The sequence below is a fragment of the Bos grunniens genome, chromosome 15 (genome assembly GCF_055505025.1).
Source record: "Bos grunniens cultivar Pamir isolate PY7600 chromosome 15, Bosgru_T2T1.0, whole genome shotgun sequence".
NCBI lineage: Eukaryota > Metazoa > Chordata > Mammalia > Artiodactyla > Bovidae > Bos > Bos grunniens.
The window spans coordinates 75448207-75465307 of NC_141179.1; the positions used below are offsets into that span (position 1 = coordinate 75448207).

General features: G+C 50.1%; 1 protein-coding gene across 22 annotated transcripts in view; it reads left to right on the forward strand.

Moving 5' to 3' along the window:
- Positions 1-17101, forward strand: part of TSPAN18 (tetraspanin 18) — a 214777-nt gene that overhangs the window by 96256 nt on the left and 101420 nt on the right. For 4 of the 22 annotated variants that reach the window (XM_086341262.1, XM_086341268.1, XM_086341261.1 and 1 more), the window contains one exon: positions 11221-11325. The exons of the other annotated variants lie outside the window; for them this stretch is intronic. The gene's annotated coding sequence lies outside the window, so the exon portion shown is untranslated. The remainder of the gene's footprint in view (positions 1-11220; positions 11326-17101) is intronic. 22 annotated transcript variants of the gene reach the window in all.

Below are 17101 nucleotides of genomic sequence, written 5' to 3' on the forward strand. Positions count from 1 at the left end.
GATCGAACCCGGGTCTCCTGCATTGCAGGCAGACACTTTACCGTCTGTGCCACCAGGGAAGCCCCTGTTCCCGCTCAAGCCTGCTGCCTGCCAATCTAAGTGAATGTAGATTTATTCAAAGGAACTGGCTCCCTGGCTGCCTGCTGTCCAGGTGCAGGAGGCAGGTGGGCCCAGCAAGAACCTGACAACCTCTTCTTCTGACTGCTGTCTGCTTTCCCTCTCCTTCCCTTTCACCCGGGTCTGTCTCTGCCACGGGCAAATGAGAGGGTGATAGATCAGTGTCCATCCTGGTGAGGGCACCCTTTAGGGCAGAGGATCCGGTCCTGTGGGCAGCTGGGCTCTGGTCCCAGAGCTGGGGTTAGTGGCCTGGATGCAGTCTGATGGGGCTACTCCAACCAACACCCCCCAACCCCACCCCCTGCTCAGGAAAGTGTGGGGCTGGAAGAGAGGATGTAGGGGTCTGCTTGGCAGCAACCCCTCAGGGGATACCTGGTGGGCATCACTGCCTTGGCCTGCTGGAGAGGCAGCTTGAGGGTCTGTCTCAGGGGGCCATGTTGGGTTTCAGCCTTAGCTTTGCTATCTGCCAGCATCATGAGCTGAGCAAGTCACTTAACCTCTCTTCCTCACAGTACAATGGGAGTTGCATTTGTTATCATCAAAGTAATGCTGCATAACAAAAGATCCCAAAGGTCAGTGGCTTAAAGCCACATTTATTCTCCTGTTCATGGGCTGTGAGACAGCTGCGCCGTGGTTGGGCTGGCCTGGACTCCAGGCTCTGCTGCAGGTTGGGCTTTGAGTCTGTACTACGTGTCTCATCCTTCTTAGACCAGCAGCTACTGCGGCTTGAGGTCTGCTCTACGCGTGTTTATTCTGCAGGCCAGGCTACTGAGACATGTTCTTCTCATGGCATTTGACCAGTGCCCAAGAGGGCCCTTCCAGCCGTGCAGGGACAGCCATGCTCTGCTCTGACATCCTACTGGTCAAAGCAAGTCACTCACTCAGGCCCGAAGTCAAAGGGTGGGCGATCACTGCCCATGTGAGACTGTGGGAAGGGTGTGGATGAATAATTCTACTATGGGGGTGGGGAGGCTTGGGAACTCTTAATTCCACTCCAGCCACCACTGAGACGCGGAAGGACTCACACACCATCCCCAGCACAGACTCAGCACGCACCCACATCATCCAGGTACGATGCAGAGTGCCTCAGGTACATCAGCTATGGTGGTGGTGGCGATTCCCCACCCGGTCTTCTTCCCAGATGGGAAAACAAGGCCTCAGGATCTGAAGTCTCAGCAGGCCACCCTTCCCTGGGTCCAAACCCTTAGCCACGGTGGTCCAGGCACTTCCCTCGGTGCCGATTCGCTTATATCCAACCTGCCAACGATCCCTAGAGGTACCTGCTTTGTACACGGGCTGGCTGAAGCCAGAGAGGGGAGGCCCATAGTGAGATCATCCATCCATGCAAGAAGCCAGAGAGTCTGTCCGCAGACTTCCAGTTCTTTCCACGCTGAGTGCTCATATCTGTTCCTTTTAGCCGTAAGTATGTTTTAGGCTAGGATGGCTGGGAGCAGTAGCCTGCCAGTCAGGATATCCAGGTTTTGCCTCTGGCTAGGTGTGTGATGTGGGCGAGTCTCCGTTGTTTGACTTGGCTGGTGCAGGATAGACGGTGAATGACAGGAAAGCCCATTTCCCTCCGCGAGCCCTGCCCAAGCAGGGGACGCTATTTCTATACATCCTCCAGGACACAGCTCTCCTGGGCCCTGACCCTGACCTTCCTCTGCCCAGGGCTCTGAGGCTGGGGCAAGCCTGGGGCCCCAGAGCTGGAGGATTTCCTGGCTCAGCCCCACCAGGGGGCCAGAGGGCACGTGGCAGGGCCCCCCACCCAGGCTCCCAGCCAGGGTTCTCTGTTTCCAGCTCATCAGGTCAGGTGGGGAGGTGGCACGGGCTTTTTGGCATGGTTGGCCCAGTGTCCTGCATTTGTCTGAGACCCAGCTGGGACTCAAGAGGCCTAGGCCTGAGTCCTGGTCCTGCAAATGAAAGCACATGCTCTGCTTTCCCTGAGCCTCAGTTTCTCCATTTGCCAAGTGGCCTAGCATTTCTCACAGTGGTCCTGACCCTGATATTCTAGAGACAGGCTGGACAGCCCCTCGTGAGCAGATGCTGCAGGCCTTTGCCTGTCTGAACAGGGAGCATCATCTCAGACCCAGGTTCTGTGGATGGTTTAGAACACCCACCGGTACTGAAGCTTCTGGTTTCTAGATGTGAATGTGGTTCTGAGGATGGAGTCAAGTTTTGCTGAACGTCCTTCCTTCAGTGTTGCCTTAAAACTGGCTCTTCTCCTGAGTGGTTGGGGCTGCTCTTGCCAGAGGCAGTGGTCTGGACAAGAGAACCATGCCACTTCCTTCAGCCTCCTGGTCTGTGCTCCTGTGTAGGAATTTGCACCCTCAGAAGCATCTTAGTGCTAATTAGAGACCGGGGAGGAGCTGCTAATTATAAGGAGTGGGTTGGAGTATCTTGACTTCTGGAGTTGGAGGTGGGGGTTACATTTCATGCTAATCACAGGGGCCCAGGGAACCCAGTTCTGTGTGTGTGTGTGTGTGTGTGTGTCTTGGGTTCTTTAAAACTGCTAATTGTCAGGGTGAAAATATTTTCGCACATTCGCTCTCCAGGAGAACTGTTATTACTGAGCCCACTGACAGTCTCGTTGAAGTCAAACGGCCACAGTCAACATGGAAATCCTAATTAATAGACGCTCATGCTGCTCTCGGGCATGGCAGCGGAAGTAATTATCATGATTTAATTGACTTTTCTCCCCTCTGTTAGGCACTCTGCTTTTTCCATTTTCTTGAGCTAGGAAGGGTTATTAAAAAAAAAAAAAGCGCCTCCTTTCTCTCTCTATTTTTTCCCCCTTTTATACAGACTGTCTCTCACACCACTGCTCTATTTGTCAAATCCTATTACAGTAAATATTGTGACAGCACAAATCTCTGTGTTACAGAAAAGTCCAGTGCCTGAGCCAATGGCTTACTTATAAGGAGCGTGTTGGTTTTGTAAAGGTGCCGGCAGACCCAACGAAGGTGTCTGGCAAGCAGAAAGGGAGTTGGTTTGCTCAGAGGTGCTGGTTTTAGCAAGCTGTTTGCGGGGTGGGGTTGGGGGTGGGGGGATAGAGGACCACGTGCCCCAGAGCCACTCGAGGGAGGTGGCTGTCGAGACATATCCAGAGTTCAAGGCAATCTGAGGAGCCGAAGTGGGCCACTTCTAAGCTCCTAGATCCAGAGAAACATCTGAAGAATTCTAAACTCCCATCGGGCCCTTCAGGGCAGCTCTACGCTCTCGTGGCTTTGACTAGCAGTGGCTGCTGATTTGGACTCTGATCCTGGTGAGGGGACCCTGCGTTCTCTTGGATTTCAGTCTCATGACCAAGGGCCGTTGGAGCTTCCCTGGGCAAGCCTGCCTGAATGCCTTCCCCAGCAGGCTGTGCCTGGTACTGCCAGTGGTTAAAGAGTGGGCTGCCCCGGGCCAGGCGTCCTTCTTGATGCTGTCGGCTGTGGACGGTGAGGTGGGGTCCTGTGGTCTGCCGTCCACTCTTCAGAAGCTACAGGCAAAGCCTTTTGTGGATAGATGGGACTGTGGGTCTTGCCAACATAGCCCTTGAGAGCTTGACTATCTGGATTTGGATCCTGGTTTGACCACCTACTTGCTGTGCATCCCTGGGCCATTTACTTAAACTTGGCTGCATCTTGGTATCCTCTTCAATAAAGTGATAGCCCTTACTTCTTAGGTTTGTTATAAAAGATATATGACCACTCTGTGTCACGCTGGATAAACACTCAGTAGGATGTTCACTTATCAGTAGGGGCAGGTGGACTGGGGAGGCAGTTCCTCCATCAGCAAGCAAGAGAACTCTAGAGTCACAGACACTGAAGACTGCAGGGAGCCCGAGTGACTGTTAGGTTAGCTCTTTATCATTCCCAAGGGGAAACTGAAGCACAGAGAAGGGATGTAACCTTTTAGTAATTTCATAATTAGTTAAATAATTTTAAGAATATAATATTGGGCTATTTGGCGTGGAGCTAAAATTAAAACATCTCCTTAGATCTCATTTGGGGCTGCTTAAGAGCACTTGATTTTATTAGAATATTACACATTATAAAATAAAGTAGAAGAGAATCTGAACCTGGGATTGTTCAATTTCTTTTCTTTGTCTCCATTTGGAAATTCTGCTTTTGGTCTTTTGAAGGAAGTACATCATCTTTGTTGATCTTCTTTTTCAGATGATTCCAATGTGTTGGGTCAATGGGCAAGATGTCACCAATCAGCTATGTTATTTTAGACACTTAGCTTTTCTGAGCCTCAGTTTCCTCATCTGAAAAGTGGGGCTATATTACCCTACCTGGACTGAAAGTTTCTCAAGGGCAAGGATGGTTTCTTTTTTACCTCTTCTTGCTTTTCTAGAATGTTGCCTAACACATATTTCTAGGAATTTCTAGAAATGCTGAATGATCTTTTGAGCTGTCATGAGGGTCAGAAGGAGTCAGCTTTGTAGACAAGTTGTATGCACAGCTGTGCTCCTGAAAGGGGAGGCCATTTGATGCAGGAATTGAGATTTCAAGAAGTCAAGGTACCCCAGACTATAGACAGAGGATGTTTGCTGGTTCTCTTTCTTAGGAGAGCTGGAATGTAGGCTAAACTGGAGGGGGTTGAGAAGTGAGTGGAAGATGCAGAAATGGTGACAAGAGGTACAGACAACTCCAGTGAGAGGTGTGGCTTCAAAAGGGAGGAAAGAATCATCGCTGTGCATGGGGGTGGAGATAAAGTAATGGGTTTACCAGAGAACTTTTTACACGTTGGTGAGACAGGGCAAGGCATAGGAAATGCTCAGTAAATGTTTCCTGAATTAAACAGACTTCTAGCTGAACCCTTGGGGTTTCCAGAGTCTTTCCCAGGATTCTCAATAGTGGTTATAGATGAGATGGTTGTAATAATTGAGAACCTAAGACTAGTGTATTGGTTAGGGCAATACTGAGTGCTATAAGAGGTAAAGCCTGAATTTCAGTAGTTTAACACAATACAAAATTATTTCTTGCTCAGCAACAGTTCAGTGAAAGTGGAAGGTGGCTTATCATACAGAATTGAGGGCTGCTATTTCCCTTCATCTTCAACATGTGGCTTCCAAGGTCACCATGGAAAGAAGACGGAAAGGTAGAGAGGGTCCATCTGCTTCCTCATCACATTGGACTAGGAGGGTTCACATCACTTCCACTCCCATTGGTGGAAATGACTCACGTGGCCCCAAAGGTGCAAGGGAGCCTGGGAAATGTAGTTCCTGGCTGAGCAGGCTTTTTCCAGCCATAGTTCTTCACTCTAGAAGGAGAGCATGAGTGTTTGGAATAGCCAATCTCTCTGCACTGGAATTGCAACTCTTTTCAGCTCTCTGAGGAGCACCTTCCAACAGTTTGAGGAGACACAATCTAACTAACCAAGAAAATGTTAGACTCCAAATGAAGCCCAGGCCTTGCTCCTGAGGGCAAAAGAGAGCTAAGTCATTGATCTGGGCCTCTGTTTACCCACTTCTATAATATTAAGTCCTGCCAGTCCAAGTTACCACTAGACCATTCAGGTATGACCTAAATCAAATCCCTTATGACTATACAGTGGAAGTGAGAAATAGATTTAAGGGACTAGATCTGATAGACAGAGTGCCTGATGAACTATGGACGGAGGTTCATGACATTGTACAAGAGATAGGAATCAAGACCATCCCCAAGAAAAAGAAATGCAAAAAAGCAAAATGGCTGTCTGAGCAGGCCTTACAAATAGCTGTGAAAAGAAGGGAAGTGAAAAGCAAAGCAGAAAAGGAAAGATATACCCATTTGAATGCAGAGTTCCAAAGAATAGCAAGGAGAGATAAGAAAGCCTTCCTCAGTGATCAGTGCAAAGAAAACAATAGAATGGGAAAGACTAGAGATCTCTTCAAGAAAATTAGAGATACCAAGGGAACATTTCATGCAAAGATGGGCTCAATAAAGGACAGAAATGGTATGGACCTAACAGAAGCAGAAGATCTTAAGAAGAGGTGGCAAGCATACACAGAAGAACTGTACAAAAAATATCCTCATGACCCAGATAATCATGATGGTGTAATCACTCACCTAGACCCAGACATCCTGGAATGTGAAGTCAAGTGGGCCTTAGGAAGCATCACTATGAACAAAGCTAGTGGAGGTGAGAGAATTCCAGTTGAGCTATTTCAAATCCTGAAAGATGATGCTGTGAAAGTGCTGCACTCAATACGCTAGCAAATTTGGAAAACTCAGCAGTGGCCACAGGACTGGAAAAGGGCAGTTTTCATTCCAATCTCAAAGAAAGGCAATGCCAAAGAATGCTCAAACTACCACACAATTGCACTCATCTCACACACTAGTAAAGTAATGCTCAAAATTCTCCAAGCCAGACTTCAGCAGTACGTGAACCGTGAACTTCCAGATGTTCAAGCTGGTTTTAGAAAAGGCAGAGGAACCAGAGACCAAATTGCCAATATCCGCTGGATCATGGAAAAAGCAAGAGAGTTCCAGAAAAACATCTATTTCTGCTTTATTGACTATGCCAAAGCCTTTGACTGTGTGGATCACAATGAACTGTGGAAAATTCTGAAAGAGATGGGAATACCAGACCACCTGACCTGCCTCTTGAGAAACCTGTATGCAGGTCAGGAAGCAACAGTTAGAACTGGACATGGAACAACAGACTGGTTCCAAATAAGAAAAGGAGTACATCAAGGCTGTATATTGTCACCCTGCTTTTTAAACTTTTATGCAGAGTACATCATGAGAAACACTGGGCTGGAAGAAGCACAAGCTGAAATCAAGATTGCCGGGAGAAATATCAATAACCTCAGATATGCAGATGACACCACCCTTTTGGCAGAAAGTGAAGAAAAACTAAAGAGCCTCTTGATGAAAGTGAAAGAGGAGAGTGAAAAAGTTGGCTTAAAGCTCAACATTCAGAAAACTAAGATCATGGCATCCAGTCCCATCACTTCATGGCAAATAGACGGGGAAACAGTGGCTGACTTTATTTTTTTGGGCTCCAAAATCACTGCAGATGGTGATTGAAGCCATGAAATTAAAAGATGCTTACTCCTTGGAAGGAAAGTTATGACCAACCTAGATAGCATATTCAAAAGCAGAGACATTACTTTGCCAACAAAGGTCCGTCTAGTCAAGGCTATGGTTTTTCCAGTGGTCATGTATGGATGTGAGAGTGGGACTATAAAGAAAGCTGAGCACTGAAGAATTGATGCTTTTGAACTGTGGTATTGGAGAAGACTCTTGAGAGTCCCTTGGACTGCAACGAGATCCAACCAGTCCATTCTAAAGGAGATCAGTCCTGGGTGTTCATTGGAAGGACTGATGTTGAAGCTGAAACTCCAGTACTTTGGCCACCTGATGCGAAGAGCTGACTCATTTGAAAAGACCCTGATGCTGGGAAAGATTGAGGGCAGGAGGAGAAGGGGACGACAGAGGATGAGATGGGTGGATGGCATCACTGACTCAATGGACATGGGTTTGGGTGGACTCTGGGAGTTAGTGATGGACAGGGAGGTCTGGCATGCTGCAGTTCATGGGGTCGTAAAGAGTTGGACACGACTGAGCGACTGAACTGAACTGACTGGAGATCTTGCCTTCCGCATTTTCCATCCCTCTCTGTGACAATTAGAGAGGGTCCACTCCAGTGTTCTTGCCTGGAGAATCCCATGGATGGGGGAGCCTGGTGGGCTGCTGTCTATGGGGTTGCACAGAGTGGGACACGACTGAAGTGACTTAGCACAGCATAGCATTGGAGTCAAAGGAGCTGGAGCTGGGCAAGATGGGGAGGGGGGAAAGAAGTCAGCCCCTGGGGGCTGGGTGTCCCCATCACACTCGCACTGGAAGACCAGGATCAATGAGGCGTGTTTCTTGCCTGTCTCTGACAGCCACGGGAGCTCTGCTCTGTGGCAGCGGCTGTAAATCAATTAGAAGATGAGGCTTGGTGCTGAGCCCCACCTGCCACCCCCTGCCTCCTGTCTTCTGGGTCTTCCCCCAGTGGAAAACCAGCCTCACCACCTCCAGTCCAGGGTTTGGAGTTAAGGCCTCTGAGTTTCTCTGAGCAGCCTGAGTTCTAAGAAAGCCATAGACTCCTGGTGCTTTCACATGCCTTCTTCCTCCATGGAGTTTCCCCTCTGCTGGGGGTGTGGGGAGGGCTTGGTACGCCCCTCCCCACAAAGGGCATTCCATGCCCTTTCTAGGGTCCTTATTTAGCATTTGAAGTTACCAGCCCTGGTTACTTATTTGGCCTGGAGCTTTGTGGCATCATCCCCACTTCAGCTAATCAGTTGGCTTCCTGGGGGCCTCCAGAGTGGACTACCAGCCAGCTGGGGTTGTGGGCAGGGACAGAGCAAGTGGAGGCCTCCCAGTTTCTGAGAAAACCAAGCTGTGACGGGGAGGGTCCCTGGGAAAGGAATGTCGCAGAAGGGGAACTGGCCACTCTGCTCTGCCCAGAACCTCAGGCCGGCAGGGCCACTCAGTGACCTCCATTCAGAGCCGGGCCCTTGGCCTGGGGCTGTGGGAAGCCAGGCAGGGACAATGGGAGGAAGGAGAAAGCAGGGAGAGGAAGCCCAGGGCCCTGGGGTCTGTGCCTGGGATTCCGGAGGCCGGCTCCTCTCAGCCCAGTGAGAAGAGGCTGCCGTGTAAACACGGCTGGGCTTCCTGCGCTTACAAGGCCAGCGCCCTCGTTATTATGCAGTGATCATGGGGATTACTGTTCCATTTCAGGAGAAGCCTGAGCGAGGACAGACTGCCTGTCTGATGCTTCCCCAGGGACGTTGCCGTCACTCATTCATCCATTCATGCCACAGACATTTATTTGGCACCAGCTGGTACCAGAGGCTTTGCTTGCTGCTGGGAATGTAGAATCAACATCCACCCATCCCTGTCCTTAGTAAGCCCTTCTCTGGTCCTGGAGACAGACACCAGGCAGATCCTTGTGGTTCCGTGTGGCCAGCTGAACAATCAGAACAAACTCAAGGTTTAGAAGTGATGCTGAGAATGAAGCAATGCCTTTTGAGGGGTACGCACTGGTCAGGGCCCAACTGGGAGGTCAGGGGTGTTCTGATCTGAGCACCCTAGATGTCTGCTGAGTACCGAAAATGGTCAAAGAGTTTGCTTTTTTTATCTCTTTCCAACTCCAAACCAAAGGACTCTTAGAATGCAACCAATTAGGAGGCAGAGGTTTATCCAGCACCTTCCATGTGTCAGAAACTTCTGTGGGAGCTTGTACAGATTATTACCCCAGTGATCGTTTAATCTTCAGGACACCCTCTGAGATAGGGCTGACTTTTGTCCCCATTTCACAGATGAGAGGACTGAGGTCACTGGGCCTGTTCACGTCACCGAGGAAGTGGGCGGCTGGGTGGTAACCCAGATCTGTGGACTTCAGGGCCTTCACGCTTCTCACTGGGTCTTGCTGCCTGTTGCAAACCTCTCCCCTCTGGGTACTCTCTGCAGGGTTCTCAGGTACCTGCAGAGATGGAGCCCCACCTCGGAGAAGGCTAGCCTTGCCTGACCTGATGCACCCAAGAGGAATCCCCTTCTGTGGGGGATCTCCTGATGGACGTGAGCTGGGAACAGGAGTCAGGGTCTGGCTGACTTGTTTAAGGATTCCGGCAGGTCTCTGAATCAGCCCTTGAGCCTGATGGAAATGCGTCAGGGCGGATTGTTTGTGGCTTCCCGTGTCACCTGGGGCCTGTATTCTTTTACAAGGCCATTTCATGGATTCTCAGCTTCCCCATTTGTACATGGAGACCCTGCCGGACTTGTTTGTCCTTTAATGTGTTTCGAGGTGGGCGATTCCTCAGCATGTCTTGCAGTATGTGCAGGGCGAGGTGGCCTTGGAAATCAGGCTCTGCGCCCTCACCCTGTTCCTCTGCTGGCTGTGGGGCCTCGGGCCTGGAGCTTCGACACTTCCCTCCTCTGTTTCCCATCAGTAAAATGGAACAATGATAAAATCTCCCTTAACGGAGACAGGGGACATAAATCACTCTTTACATTCCAGAGTTAGAGGGATACAGCAGAAAGCAGGGCTTTCCTGGAACGGAAAGCTAAACAAATGTCTGCGTCTACCAGTACATGAAGTGCAGGCGTTTGGGATTGTCCCCGAGTCTGCTGCCTGCAAATGTCAGCAACATTAGCACCTCAGCTTCTGTGCACAGGGCTTTAGCTGCCTCACTTCTCCCTAGGTTTAGAGATGAGGAAACAGATGCACAGAGTGGTTAAGTAACTTGCCCAGATCACACAGCTGGCAGGTTATAGAGGCAGAACTAAAACTGGAAATCCGTCTCTGAAGCCAGAGCCCCTTATCCCGTGGGTCTGCCTCTTCACGTCCGGGTGGCCTGTGGCTGGACACACACAGGTGCTTGTGTTCTGAGCGGAGCGTGAGTCAGCCGTGGCGGGGGTGGGGGCGGTGTCTTTCTGCCAGTCCAGGTGAAGGGCATGGCTTTACTCTCTGCCTAGTGTCATTTCTCCTGTCTGCCTTTTTCAGTGAGGCGGTTGGGTCCACATGCCTCTTCCAGCATTCTGTGCCCCGCCGCACTTACAGTGAGACCCCTGCTCCCGGGACAGCCTGGCCCTGCCCTCCTCCCCAGGCCACTTCACCCACACCGTTCCCTTTGCCTGTCCCCTGCCATCCCTGCCCCCTCAGCCCCGTGCCGGTTCCTGGAGCCGGGCAAGCCCTTGTCTTGCCTCAGGGGCCCACAGAGGCTGTTCCCTGTTTAGAACACTTGTCCGGCCTCTGCACGTGGCAGGCCCTTCTCTTTCTTCAGTGTTCAGCCTGCCCGGGGGGCCCTCCCTCGTCTTCTCTCGCATTCCATTCCATTTATTGCTGTGATGGCACATGTCTCAAACCAGATTTACAGATTGATTTGGATTTAATAATAGTGATTTGATTTAACAATGGTCTGGAAGTGCCACGGAGGCAGTGACGTGTCCATCTGTTGTTCAGACGCATCCCAGGGTCATGCCCGGCTCTTGGCATAAAGGTGTTACTCGGCATTTATTTGCTGATTGGAGGATGAGGGGCTGTACTGGTTTAGCCAGACAGGAAGGGAATGGAGAAATATTTATGGAGCATCAATTAGGTACCAGCCAGAGTCTGACCACCTTCATTCCTCTTCTTTGCTTTTAGGAGGAAAGATCATTTGTACTCTGTAAGTGAGGAAACTGAGGCGAAGGGTACTTAGACCAGGGATCACTCGAATTCCGACTTGGACCAAGCAGCTAATGCAAATAAGTGAGTAGGTTGAGTGATAAATAAACAAACAAACCAGGAGCCCTGGCTCAGTGATAATGGGCATTTAAACCATGACTTGATTGTCTGGGAGGGGTAGACACTGCGGTGAGCTTCAACACACACTCCCTCTGAGGAGAGAAGCTACATTTTAGTTCCAATGTTTTTCAAATCTTCTGCAAATAAAAAAAAGAACAAAGAAGTTCAAAACTTGGATTTTTAAAGAGATATTTTCCAACAGTTAAATACTGCTGACTCATTCATAGTTTTGTTTTTATTTTTAAATGCCCATGTGCTACCGCTGTGCTAGGCCAACGGAGCTCTGGCTTCCCAGACACTGGCTTTCCACTCTGGTTTAGAGCACAGGAAACAGAACAGCCAAGCTCCTCGGGAATCTCAGTCTGTCCGGCCCCATCAGGCCCGTTGAGAGGCTCTCTCCTGCCTCAGGAACAGATGAAAAGATAGTGTGTGCTCTCAGAGCTCTGGACTCCGAAGATGTGGCTCAAAAAAAAAAGTCAGGACTCCATGGCACACTAGCGCTGATGAGTGGTGTTACATGTCCTGTGTTACAAGTTCGCCCCAGGGACCCGCGAACTTGGCTTTGGGACAAACCAACCCACAAATCCAGACCTGACCATCACTGTCCTTATTCATATAGCCCATTCCCCACTCCCTGGTCCTGCTGGGCAAGTGGGTAATCAGAGTGTCTGGCCATTCATTTACTCATTCATTCAGTCAGTCACAACCGTTTTTTTTTTAATTAGAGTTGATTTACAGTATCATGTTAGTTTCAGGTGTACAGCTTCAGATTCGCTTTCGTGATACGTTATTATAAGATATTGGATACAGCTCCCTGTGCCCCACAGTAAATCCTTATTGTTTACCCATTCTGTATATGCCTGTGTCTTAGTCGCTCAGTTGTGTCCGACTCTTTGCGCCCCCATGGACTGTAGTCGCCAGGCTCCTCTGTCCGTGGGATTCTCCAGGCAAGAATACTGGAGAGGGTTGCTGTGCCCTCCTCCAGGGGATCTTCCTGGGCCAGGGATTGCACCCAGGTCTCTGACATTCCAGGCAGATTCTTTACCATTTGAGCTACTTGGGAAGTACCGTTGTATATACAGTACTCTGTGTCTGTTAATCCCATCCTCCTCATCTATCCCTCTCCCCACTTTCCTTTGTAGTAAATTTCTTTTCTCCGTCTGTGAGCCTGTTTCTGTTTTGTAAACAAGTTGATTTGTATTTTTTGTTTAGATTCCGCATGTAAGTTGTATCATACATTTGTCTTTCTCTGTCTGACTTGGTGTGATAATCTCTAGGTCCGTCCATGTCGCTGCAAATGGCAATGTTTTAGCCTTTTTGTGACTGAGTAATATTCCGTTGTAGACATATACCACATCTTCTTTATCTGTTCACCTGTTGATGGACACTTAGGCTGCTTCCATATCTTGGCTACCACACAAATGTATGTTCATGTCCAGTCTGTGCTGGGCAATATTCTCCATGCTGGGAAAACAGTGAACAAAGTCTGCATCCCCCAGAACTTTCCTTCAGGGAGTAACTGGTGGAGCAGGGAGCTGCCTGAGACAGAGTGGTCCAGGAAGGCCTCTTGGAGGAGGTAACATCTGAGTAGAGACCTGAGTGAAATAAGGGAATGAATCGAGCAAAGATCCAGGATAAGAGATTCTTACCAGAGGGAGCTCCAGTACCCAGATAGCCAGACTACCTGAGTGGAACATCTTGGGGACTTTTATTTTCCAGCAGTGCCCCTTTGACACCTACTAAGTGAGGCTGTTCACTAACACCTCTCTGCACTCCTACCCTATGCCTTTGCCCCAGTAATGCCGTCCGTCAGGAGTGCCCTTCCTCCCTTCTCTGACGGCCCAAAGCTTCCACATTTGGAAGACACCTCCTCCAGGAGGCCTGCCTATGCTGCTCCAACAGAAGCACTCTCTCGCAGCTCGGAGCTCCACAGCATGGTCTGCCCCTTACTGCTGACTTCTGTGCCCAGCTGTTCATGACTTAGGGCACAGGGCAGGACATGTGGACCTGGGCTTAAATCCTAGCTTTCTTTCCTGTTGGCTTAGTGTCCTTGGGCAAGTAGCCAAACCTCTCTCATCCCGTTCTTTCATCTATAAAGTGGACTAGTAAGATTACCTTGGGGCTTCCCTGGTGGCTCAGTTGGTGAAGAATCCACAATGCAAGAATCCACCTGCAGTGCAGGAGACCCAGATTCGATCCCTGGGTTGGGAAGATCCTCTGGAGAAGGAAAGGGCAACCCACTTCAGTATTCTTGCCTGGAAAATCCCATGGACAGAGGAGCCTTGCAGGCTACAGTCCATAGGATCACAAAGAGTCGAACGTGACTGAACAACTAAACCACCACCATCACCGCCTTTGTGAACTGGGCCAAATCATTAATCATTAACCAAGATTACCTTGCTGGGTTCAGTTAATGATTAGCGGCTAAGTGAAGCCCCCACCTCCAGCCTGGCGTGCCACAAATGGTAGCTCCATGATAATTACTCCTCCTTTGCCTGTACCTGCCCTGACCCCAAGAGTGTTACTGTCCACCTCCTCCAGGAAGCCCTCCCTGGCCTTCCAGGCTTAGTACTTCTTTCCTCTTACACCCCCAGCACTTCATTAATGACTGATTTTCCCCCTTAGAACAGTTGTTAAATGATCTTATCTTTTATGCTAGATTCATCTTATGAGGGTGCATGACATAATCTTAAATTATGGTGGCTAAATTTGCTGGGGATCCTGGTAAACCCAGAAGGGTGGCCAGCAGGGAAGAGGAACTGGGAGCATCAGAGAAGGTGCCATGTACAGACATCGGCCTGGATCCACACCTTACCTCTGCCTTGATTTTTCCTTCTTTAAAAGTCACCTGGGTCTCTGGGATGTGGGGACTTGCAGGAGAATAAAGACACCCCCTTTCAGGATCATCTGTAATTGAGTGCTCTCTCCCATCTAAAGCAGAGGCTGATTTGCCCATCACCTGCCCAGATGGAACCTGCTGGTCAGGTAAATAACACACAGAAAAGGAATTTATGACGGCAGCTGGGAGATCATTAATTACTGCTGCCCCCCTCTGCCCAGCCTCGTGCAGCCCAGGGATCAGCCTCTGTTTCCAAGGTTTAAACCCAGGCGGGTCTCCGAGACTAGGAGCAAAGAGGGATCTGTCTACAATTTTTTTTTTCTTTTGAAAGGACCCCATGGGGAGATGAGGGGACCAAGGCACTGAAGAGCAAGTCATTAGCCCTTTCCTAGCCTTGTACCTCAGCCCCGCGGACACAAGCAAGGACCTGCCAGCCCCCACGGCCCCTTAGAGCCCCCTTCTCTGCTGAGAAAGCAAACCGCTGCCTGAGCTGGGCCTTGCGTTGGCTGGGAGGGGGAGAATCCAGAGGGTTCCTTCTCGGGAAGCGGGAGAAGCAGCCCTGGAGAAGCCCTGACAGATGGGCTTCAGATCACACTTCGTGCCTGAGCTGGCGAATGATGAATCTGGTTTGTTTGTGGTTGCTTTTCACTTCGATGAAGCCCAAGACCCACAAGGGCTTTTCCCCCATTGTCCTTTACTAGACGCCCCTCCCCAGCCCTCTTCCTCCATGTTGTCACATCTCCGGGGGTTGGGGAAGCCACCACACAGAGAGGAGGGGAGGCCAGAATGCTTGGTCTCAGACTGACGGCTGTTCAAACCCCACTCGGCCACTTTGTAACTTGGTTGCTGTTCAGTCACTCAGTTGTGTCCGACTCTTTTCGGCCCCAGGGACTGCAGCATGCCTGGGTTACCTGTCCTTCCCCATCTCCTGGAGCTTGTTTAAACCCATGTCCTTTGAGTCAGTGATGCTATCCAATCATCTCATCCTCTGTCACCCCATTCTTATATTGTTAAACTTGTTTGGCCCCAGTTTCCTCATCTGAAATGTGGGAATCATCACAGCGTTCACTTCGAAGGGTTGATGTTAAATGAGATGACATACGTATCCTTGTCTGGATGCCCCAGAAGTAGACTCCGAGATAAGCATTTGTGAATAAGGGATTTATTCAGGAAGAAACCAGTAAGAAATGGGAGCAGAATGGGGAAGGAAAAGAAGCCGAGAAAGGGAGCAAAGTCAGGCTGAGTCCTGCAGAGGCTGCTCCCCGACCCCACCGGCAACTCTGGGGTGTAGATTGCATCTCTGAGTTTGTCTCAACCTGAGACAGGAAAGCTGGGCTCACATCTGCCCATGACCTCAGACACTGGCTGAGGGCCACCCAAGCATATGGGGGAGAATGTAAGCTCCCAGACACGTCTGGTTCCCTAAACACGGGGACAAAGGGCTCTGGCAGCCCAAGCGCAGTCTTCTCATGAGGGTGGCAGGTGCAGGCCTTGGGAGGAAGAAACACACAAAAAGGGGACCTTGGAGGAGCCCCGACAAAGCTGCCACCATATGTGACACTCTTAGCTAGCGCTTAGGGTGCAGACTGGTACCAGGGATCAGAATCACTGGACAAGTAATGAAGGTAAGGGTAAATCCGCCTGCCAGTGCAGGAGACACGAGTCAAGCCCTGGGTCAGGAAGATCCCCCAGAGAAGGGAATGGCCACCCACTGCAGTATTCTTGCCTGGGAAATCCCATGGACACAGGAGCCAGGCGGGCTATAGTCCATGGGGCCGTAAAAGAGTCTTAGCGACTGAACAGCAACACAGCCACCGACATGGTCACAGAGAGGCTTGTAGCTCAACCTGTAGATGTGCAGCACACTCGTGCAGGGAGCCAGCAAATCCTTTGTCAGGCATCACAGTGCTTTGGAGCTCTAAGCTGATCTTACTCTTATTTCCTGAGAGCTCTTCTGGGCCTTCCACGGGGTCTGGATGGCTGTCAGGGATCCGATTTTGCTGGGAAAACCATCTGCAGCCCAACTCTGATCACACTGTGTCCATTTCCCTGGGTGGGTGGCGGCACCAAGATGTGCCCCCTCCACTGGTGGTGAGCCTCCGGGTGGAGTGGTAGGCAGAGTAATGAGCCCCCAAAGATGCCCAGGTCCTAATGCCTCCTGGAACCTCTGAATTTATTTTCTTACGTGGCTAAAGGGACTTTGTAGACAAGTGAAGGGTCTTGAGATGGGAGATTATCCTGGATGATCTGGGTGGGGTCAGTCTAATCACATGGGTCCTTAAAAGAGGCAAAGGGGAGTTTGACTACAGAGGGGAGTGTCGGGAGGATGCAGGCTGACCTTGGCTGACGTTGAAGACAGAGGGACCACGAGGCAAGAAACACAGGCAGCATCTCCAATCTGGAAGAGGCTTCTCCCTCATGTTTCCGGAAGGAACACAGCCCTGCTAACAGCTTGATTTTTGCTGAGTCCCATTTCAAAGGACTTCTGACTTGCCAAACTGTGAGATAATAACCGTGTCTTGCTATAAGCCCCTACATTTGTGGTAATTCATTAGAGCAGCCAGAGGAAACCATATGAGGTGGTGTGATGTATCAGCTTGGCAGGGCTGTCGTACCCAGTGACCAGAGCTGACACCAATCGAGGCGTGGCCCTGAAGGTCTTTTGTAGACGTGGCTAGACCATTCGCAATCCATTGACTTTAGGTGTGTAGAAGGGCCTTATCCAATCAATTAAAAGGCCTTAGGAGCAAAAACTGAGGTTTCCCAGGAAAGAAGGAATTCTGCCTCGAGAATGCATCAACTCCCATCTGAGCTTCCAACCCACCTTGTAGATTTGGGACTTGCCAGCCTGACAATGGCATGAAGCAGTTCCTTCAGAGAAATCTCTCGATAGAAAAGCAC